The following is a 7863-nucleotide window of genomic DNA, read 5'->3' on the forward strand; positions in this document are numbered from 1 at the left end:
AATCTGTCTCCCAAAGCCCATCCTTTCCCAAATCTCATTTGAAATTTCATTTTCACTTTACAACATTCCTGTAAAATGACTTATTTTCCCACTTTATAGATAAGAAAACTGAGGCTCATAAGTGTTAGATGACTTGTCCAAGCACATAAAACCATAAATGGTGGGGCTCAGGTTTGAACTCAAGTCTTGTTGGCTTCAAAGCCCAGACTTTTTTTTTTTCTATGTCATACTGCCTTCCATGATTTCTCTAGAATTTAGCTTACATATTGTTATCATTAAATTTTCCACATTTACTCTCCAGCCACAGTGGTCTTCCTGCTCCTCCTAGAACACACCAGGTATGGTTTAGTATCAAGTCTGCCTTTGCTATCCTTCTGCCTAGAATGTTCATTTCCCAGACAGCACAATGACTCTCCATTCAGGTTGAAGTTCAAATTCTATCTTTTTGTTTTGTTTTGTTTTGTTTTGCTTTTGACACAGGGTCTCACTCTGTCACCCAGGCTGGAGTGCAGTGGCACAATCATGGCTCACTGCAGTCTTGACCTCCTGGCCTTGAGCAATTCTCCCACCTCAGCCTCCTGAGTAGCTGGGACTGTAGGTGCACACCACCATGCCTGGCTAATTTTTTTTTTTTTTTTTTTTTTTGGTATTTTTTTGTAGAGCCGGGTTTTCACCATGTTGCTTAGACTGGTCTTAAACTCCTGAGCTCAAGTGATCCTCCTGCCTCAGCCTCCCAAAGTGCTGGGATTACCTGGCTAAATTCTATCTTGATAGGCTGGCCTTCCCTGACCACCCTCATCCCCAATGTTCCATCGTCTTATCCTGCTTTATTTTCTTCATAGGTAGTATATTTATCCGGCATTATCAATCAACATATTTATGTGCTTATTGTCTCTCTCCCTCTCTAGTAAAAGCTGCATGAGAGTGGATTCTTTATTTTGTTATATTTCCTCAGTTGCTCAATAAATATTTGTTGAATGAATGAATGAACAAATGAGCCACAGAGTGTCTGCTCTTAGCACTACTGAACCTCATAAGAATAACAGGAAGTAAAGACCCTGGGGACACATGGGAGAGCAGACCTCATCACAAAGCAGGGCTAGACATGAGGCAGCCTAGCAGCAAAGTCAAGGCATTATCTACACCCCAGCCTTTTCATTCAAAGAACACCTAATGCTCTTATTTATTTTTTATTTTTATGTGTTTATTTTTTGAGACAGTCTCACTCTGTCGCCCAGGCTGGAGTGCAGTGGCACGATTTCAGCTCACTGCAACCTCTGCCTCCTGGGTTCAAGCGATTCTCCTGTCTCAGCCTTCTGAGTAGCTGGGATTATAGGCATGCACCACCATGCCCAGCAAATTTTTGTATTTTTAGTAGAGAAGGGATTTCTCCATGTTGGCCAGGCTGGTCTAGAACTCCTGACCTCGGGTGATCCACCCACCTCAGCCTCCCAAAGTGCAGGGATTACAGGCTTAAGCCACCGTGCCCGGCCCTTTTATTTTTTTGAGACTGAGTCTCGCTCTATCACCCAGGCTGGAGTGCAGTGGCACGATGTTGGCTCACTGCAACCTCCGCCTCCCAGGTTTAAGTGATTCTCCTGCCTCAGCCTCCTGAGTAGCTGGGATTACAGGTGCCTGTCACCATGCCCTGTTAATTTTTGTATTTTTAGTAGAGACGGGGCTTCACCCTGTTGGCCAGGCTGGTCTTGAACTTCTGACTTCAAGTGATTTGCCTGCCTTGGCCTCCCAAAGTGCTGGGATTACAGGGTGTGAGCCACTGTGCCCGGCCTGCCCTTTACTTTAAATGCCCCACACAGGGTCATATGAAGAGATTTGTTTACCTACCTTTGACCTTACAGTCTGATCCTTTACCCCTAGTACCTTAGTATTCACTCACTGGGTCAACAGTACTTCTTCCTATGAGAGGGTGAGTCCACAAAGGGCTGCTCTGTCATTTTCCACCATGTGTACACCTATATTTTCTCCTTTTCTTTCCTTTTCTACTCTTCTGTGCAGCAACAACTCCGTGAGGTGGATATTACGACCTCTCCCTGGCTTCATTTCATAGATGAGAAAACCTCAGCTCAGAGAAGCTAAGGGATTTATCCAAGATCACACAGCTGTTAAGAGCCCAAGCTTGGATTTGAACTTAGGATGGATGGTGTTATGGGTTGAATTGTGTTTTCCCCCCAAAAGATATGGTGAAATCCTAACCATCCAATACCCCAGAATGTGATGGAATGTAATCCAGTCATGGAATAGAAGTAGGGTAGTTGCTGATGTAATTAGTAAAGATGAGGTCATACTGGAGCAGGGTTGGTCCCTAATCCAATATGATGGTGTCCTTACAAAAAGAACACTATGGCTGGGCGCGGTGGCTCACACCTGTAATCCCACCACTTTGGGAGGCCGAGGCAGGCAGATCACCTAAGGTCAGGAGTTCAAGACTAGCCTGAACAATATAGTGAAACCCCATCTCTACTAAAAATACAAAAGTTAGCCAGGCATGATGGTGGTCATCTGTAATCCCAGCCACTCAGGAGGCTGAGACAGGAGAATTGCTTGAACCTGGGAGAGACTTGAAGTTGCAGTGAGCTGAGATCGTGCCACTGCACTCCAGCCTGGGCAACAGAGCAAGACTCTGTCTCAAAAAAAAAGGAAAAAAGAAAAAGAAGAAAAAGAAAAGAACGCTATGTGAAGAGACAGGGACACATGGCGAGTACCATGTGATGATAAAGGATGAGAGGCCCAGAAGCACCAAGGATGGCAGGCAAACCCCCAGAAGCCAGGAAAAGGCAAGGAAGGATTCACCAACAGGTGTCACAGGGGTATGGCCAAACTTCCAGCCTCCAGAACAGACATAAATTTGTGTCATTCGAAACTACCCAGTTTGTGTGCCTTGTTACAGCAGCCCTGGGAAACCACTGCAGGTGGTGAAGCCATCTTTCCTCTGTGCCATGCCATCTTCCATCTTTGGGACAGGGTCGACTTATATGGCATGAGCTGAGAAGGAATGCATGCCAAAAGGGTCTGCAGACTTCACTTCATCTGAAATACCAAAAACAGAACCAGGAAATGCCTAAACCATCTTATTCACATTGATATGAATGTGAAGAAGTTAAGTCCCTCAACTGTCTAGGGACAGGCTGGCTCACCAGGGAGAGGACACCAGGGAAAATGAGCTATTCCCCCAGACGCCTCCTCAACAGGTATTTGTTACCACCTTCCTCCCAATCCCCAAATTTATGCTGATACCTAGGCACCTCCCTAATTATACGCAAGAGGCTTTCCTCTTCTGTTCTTTTTACTTCTCCTCTTCCCCAACTCCAACTACTGCTACTGGGTTTCTTCAAGTTTTTCCTGGTTTTGCCTTAAATCTGTCAGTGGCATCAAAAAGCATTTCTTTAATCCCACTGGAAGAAAACCGAATACCAAAATATCTGATCCCTGCTCCTTCAGTCCCCATGGATTCCTTTGAACGATGTTACCACTCTCCCTGGTGATGCTGTCAGGGCAGGGAGTTGGGGATGGAGAAGGCAGAGAGAGACAGGATTGGTGCAGCAAGGAGGAGACTCGAGAGGGTAAAAAGGCACAGGACAGTAGATTTGGACATGGGTGTCTAAGGGTCGCCAGCCCTTCCTCCTTGAATAGATATTCTGAAGCCTCATGACCCTTAGGAAATAAGCATTTTCCGGTATTCCATTGCTTTTTGCTCTGTATCTCTGGTATTCTGATTTTTAGAAGTGGAAAAAATATTTTGATTTAAGCCATATGGTCTTTTCCTCCTTCCACTGGAGCTGTAGGAAACTCACAGGGGCAGGTGTGGAAAGCAGCGGCAGCAGGGTGGGTGGGTACATAGGCTCCGTGTGTCTACAGCTTGTGCAATTCTGTAGCTATGGCAACCGTGTGCAGTGCCACTCGTGTAGCCTCATAACACGGCCCGAGAGTTACCCCTGGCTCCTCAACTATTCCTCTTCAACGCACTATCTGTGCTGCTGTTTCCTAGCTACCATCGCTGTGTTAGATTTTTTTTGAAGTCGTGCTCAAGTATTGTTTCTGTCTGCTATGCTTGTTGTCACTGCACCTTAGTTCATCTGATAGCACAAGTAGATAGCAAACCCAAAACCCATTTCTTACAGATACTGTTGGTTGTTAACAATTGTCTGCACATTTTTTTTTTTTGAGACAGAGTCTTGCTCTGTTGCCCAGGCTGGAATGCAGTGGCGTGATCTCAGCTCACTACAACCTCTGCCTCCCAGGTTCAAGCAGTTCAAGCAATTCCCCTGCCTCAACCTCCCGAGTAGCTGGGATTACAGGCGCCCACCACCATGCCCGGCTAATTTTTGTATTTTTAGTAGGGAGGGGTTTTCACCATGTTGGCCAGTCTAGTCTCGAACTCCTGACCTCAAGTGATCAGCCTGCCTTGACCTCCGAAAGTGCTGGGATTACAGGCATGAGCCACTGTGCCTGCCCAATTGTCTGTACTTAAAACACGTTGTGTCAGAAGGATTCTTGAGGTCGTGGTCTGAATGAGATGACCCCTTGAGACTTTTTCTAGTTCTGCCAGTCCATGCTGGGTGGGCTCTGTCAGAGCTAATGATACTATCAATTGACCGCCTGCCTACTGAAAATCTGTTTGTTTTTTGTTTTGTTTTGCTTTGTTTGCCGGTTGTTACAATTTCCTGACGACAACAAGAGTAGTAAAATTAAAGTAAAATTTATAGCAATATATGCAAATATATCATATCCTATGAAGATTGTACATGAGTAACGTATGCATATGTACCACATAAAAGAAAGCTGCATTGTGTTAATTCTGAGAATATATGCACAAATGGTTTCTTTTATTTATTGTTAAAAACAATCTCCAAATGCTCAGAAATATTTCTGTTGTAATTAAATTTAAATGTTTTTTAAAAAATTCATGGGAGTTGGTAATTTACTATTTTCATATTTTAGTTTCCTTATGTTTGGTCATTAAGGGCAGTATTATAAACAGCTAAGATTTAAGGCCCTTCACCTTCCTGGGCTTCAACAGAAGCAGGATGTCAACACCCATAAGTTACAAGCAGTCACCCCAAGGAACTGTAATACAAAATACACTTACAATTGAATTAACTTGGGAGAGGATTCTGGGAAGCTGACAGCATCAGCAGCATAGTTTTTCATTCTTTCTAAATCCTTACATAAAAAAAGAGAGAACAATTAGATAGAAAAACCAAAAATCCATGAGCAGTGTTTACCGCAAAACTAGGTGACAAGTGATCCCCATAAAATACAAGTGGGCAGAGATAAACCACCAACAGTTACAAGACATGCAGGGTATCAGTGTCTGTGAGGGAAAAAGAATAAAGGAGCTGCATCTGACAGGCCTGAGAACAGGAGGACCCCAAAATAGCCAACAGGCATTCACTGGAGAGACGTCAGGCCCATCTGAGAACAGCAGCTGAAACTGGTAGGGCTTTGGTCCAATACCAATGTCAAGCCCATGGGTACTAAGTCTGAAGGGGCTGTGGATGCCTAGCTCCTCTGAACGCTCAAAATCAACCTGCCAGGTCCCCTTTGCCAGACAGAGACTCACACTAAAGATAAGTTGCTTGGGGTGGAATAAAAATTGAACAGGACATGGACAAAAGATGAGGGAAAGAAAAGCTCCACACCAAAATAGTGAAATATCATAAAGCAAGCTGCCTTATGTTTTAACACTCCTCCAAATCAAGAGAGGGAGTTCTGTGAAGTAAGAGAAGGTTTTTCAATGCAATTTTACACGAAAGTTCAGAAAAACTAATTTTACATTGAAAGAAGCAACAGACTACAAAAAATTAGCCAGGCGTGGTGGTGCATGCCTGTAGTCCCAGCTACTCGGGAGGCACGAGAATCACTTGAACCTGGGAGGCAGAGGTTGCAGTGAGCCAAGATCGTTGCCACTCCAGCCTGGGCAACAGAGTGAGACTCTTCTCAAAATAAATAAATAAATAGGCTGGGTGTGGTGGCTCATGCCTGTAATCCCAGCACTTTGGGAGGCCAAGGTGGGCGGATCACCTGAGGTCAGGAGTTCAAGACCAGCCTGGTCAACATGGTGAAACCCCGTCTCTACTAAAAATACAAAATATTAGCTGGGCATGGTAGCAGGCACCTATAGTCCCAGCTACTCAGGAGGCTGAGGCAGGAGAATCACTTGAACCTGGGAGGTGGAGGTTGCAGTGAGCCTGGGCGACAGAGCAAGACTCCGTCTCAAAAAAAAAAAAATGAAGGGGAGCATATACAAAAATTTAAAAAATGTTTTTATTAGTCATTTTGGTGATAGTATTGTTATTCTGAGATTGTTGTATATTTAATAGGAAATGAAACAATGAGTAATTGTGGGATATTCTCATTCTATAAACCTCTATCTCCTTGAGATAGGGCTTCTTGGTGCGGAAGAAAGGGGATACAGATAGAACAGAGAAGAGATTAAGAGAAAGCTCCATGAGGCAGGGCACGGTGGCTCATACCTGTAATCCCAGCACTTTGTTAGGCTGAGGTAGGAGGATTGTTTGAGCCCAGAGTTCCAGACCAGCCTGGGCAACATAGCAAGACTCTGCCTCTAAAAAGAAAAAGAAGAGAGGAAAGCTCTGTAGTCTTGAATTTGAATTTGAATTATCAATATAAACTCATGAGGTATTTTATCTTTAAATATATATTTGTGTGTGTGTACATGCATTTCTTTTTTCTGTCCATTGAAAATACTGTCCATTCTGTCTATTGAAAACAATGGCCAATCATTGAAAACAATGCCCAATCCAGCAGCAAGAAATATCCCTAACCCCCAGAATGTGTTCTTGAAATATCATTTCTCCTTAAAAGAAATCAGTGCATCTTGGAGAGATGGCTGATTCCAGGACTAGGGTGGGAAATTTACAAAATGAATCTTTCGTCAAACTAGATAGCAAGGAAGTTATCAAAGACGACCAGAATTGTGTCAAAAGTATGAAGGAGCCAAGATTAAGAAGTTCCTACTGGCCAAAGATGGAGCAATTTGAGTTTCATGAAATAATAATAATTTCAATAAATTAAAAGCTTTCAAATATGTTTAAACCACTGAGTTCAGAATGAGATTTCCAAAAAGAGAAAATGCTTACCTTCAGGGGATAATGGGGAACTAATTCATTATTTTGAAATCTGGTAAACAAGGGGATAGCATCACATATTTATCTTGCCTTTCCTATTATCACTGGGTAACCAAATAATAGATAGGGAGAAGTGCCTCCTTAAAATAGTTTTCCAAATAAAAAATAAAAAAAGATAGGATTATAATATCACCATTTTGTAATCCCAGTGAATTAAAAGATATAAGTATTAAGCTTCAACAGCTGCTAATGTCATGGAAGATAAATAACCAGACATGAGGTGCTTTCTATTGCCTTACCAGACACCAATCCCTTGGCAACGTCCCCAAAAGAAAACTATCAAACACCATGTAACTACTATAGTTTTGACAGTCACTTTGGAAAGAAATAGAACTTGAGTCTGCTCCAGTCTCTGGATCTAGCAGCCAAATTTCAGGAAATGCAGAGAACAGAGGAACATGCTAAATCTCACCACAAGTGCACAATCAGCAAAATTCAGACTGTGGGAAACTCTCCAGACAAAAGAGCCCGGTAAGTTGTAAGGAAAAGAAGGGGATAGAGGAGAACCAATAGCTTAAAAGAGAGTTTAAAAACATATAACTTTTTTTTAATGGACAAGACTAAACTACAGTGTCTAGGAATGCACATTTGAGTAAAAACAATTATGACGGTGCAAGAAGGTGATTTCTATAAAAGTCAGGACAATGGTTACTTATGAGAGGAGAGAGGGACTTGTGACTCAAACTGGACACGT

At 43.0% G+C, this 7863-nt stretch overlaps 1 long non-coding RNA gene across 1 annotated transcript in view; it reads right to left on the reverse strand.

The window, feature by feature from the left end:
- The window catches only part of LOC129470100 (uncharacterized), a 36930-nt gene extending 30353 nt beyond the window's left edge, over positions 1–6577 (reverse strand). The window contains exons 1-2 of the long non-coding RNA XR_010118236.1: positions 6495–6577; positions 5108–5181 (exon numbers count right to left, since the gene is read on the reverse strand). This is a non-coding gene — a long non-coding RNA (uncharacterized lncRNA). The remainder of the gene's footprint in view (positions 1–5107; positions 5182–6494) is intronic.
- Positions 6578–7863: the final 1286 nt, after the last annotated feature.

This window comes from Symphalangus syndactylus, chromosome 20 (assembly GCF_028878055.3).
Source record: "Symphalangus syndactylus isolate Jambi chromosome 20, NHGRI_mSymSyn1-v2.1_pri, whole genome shotgun sequence".
Lineage (NCBI taxonomy): Eukaryota > Metazoa > Chordata > Mammalia > Primates > Hylobatidae > Symphalangus > Symphalangus syndactylus.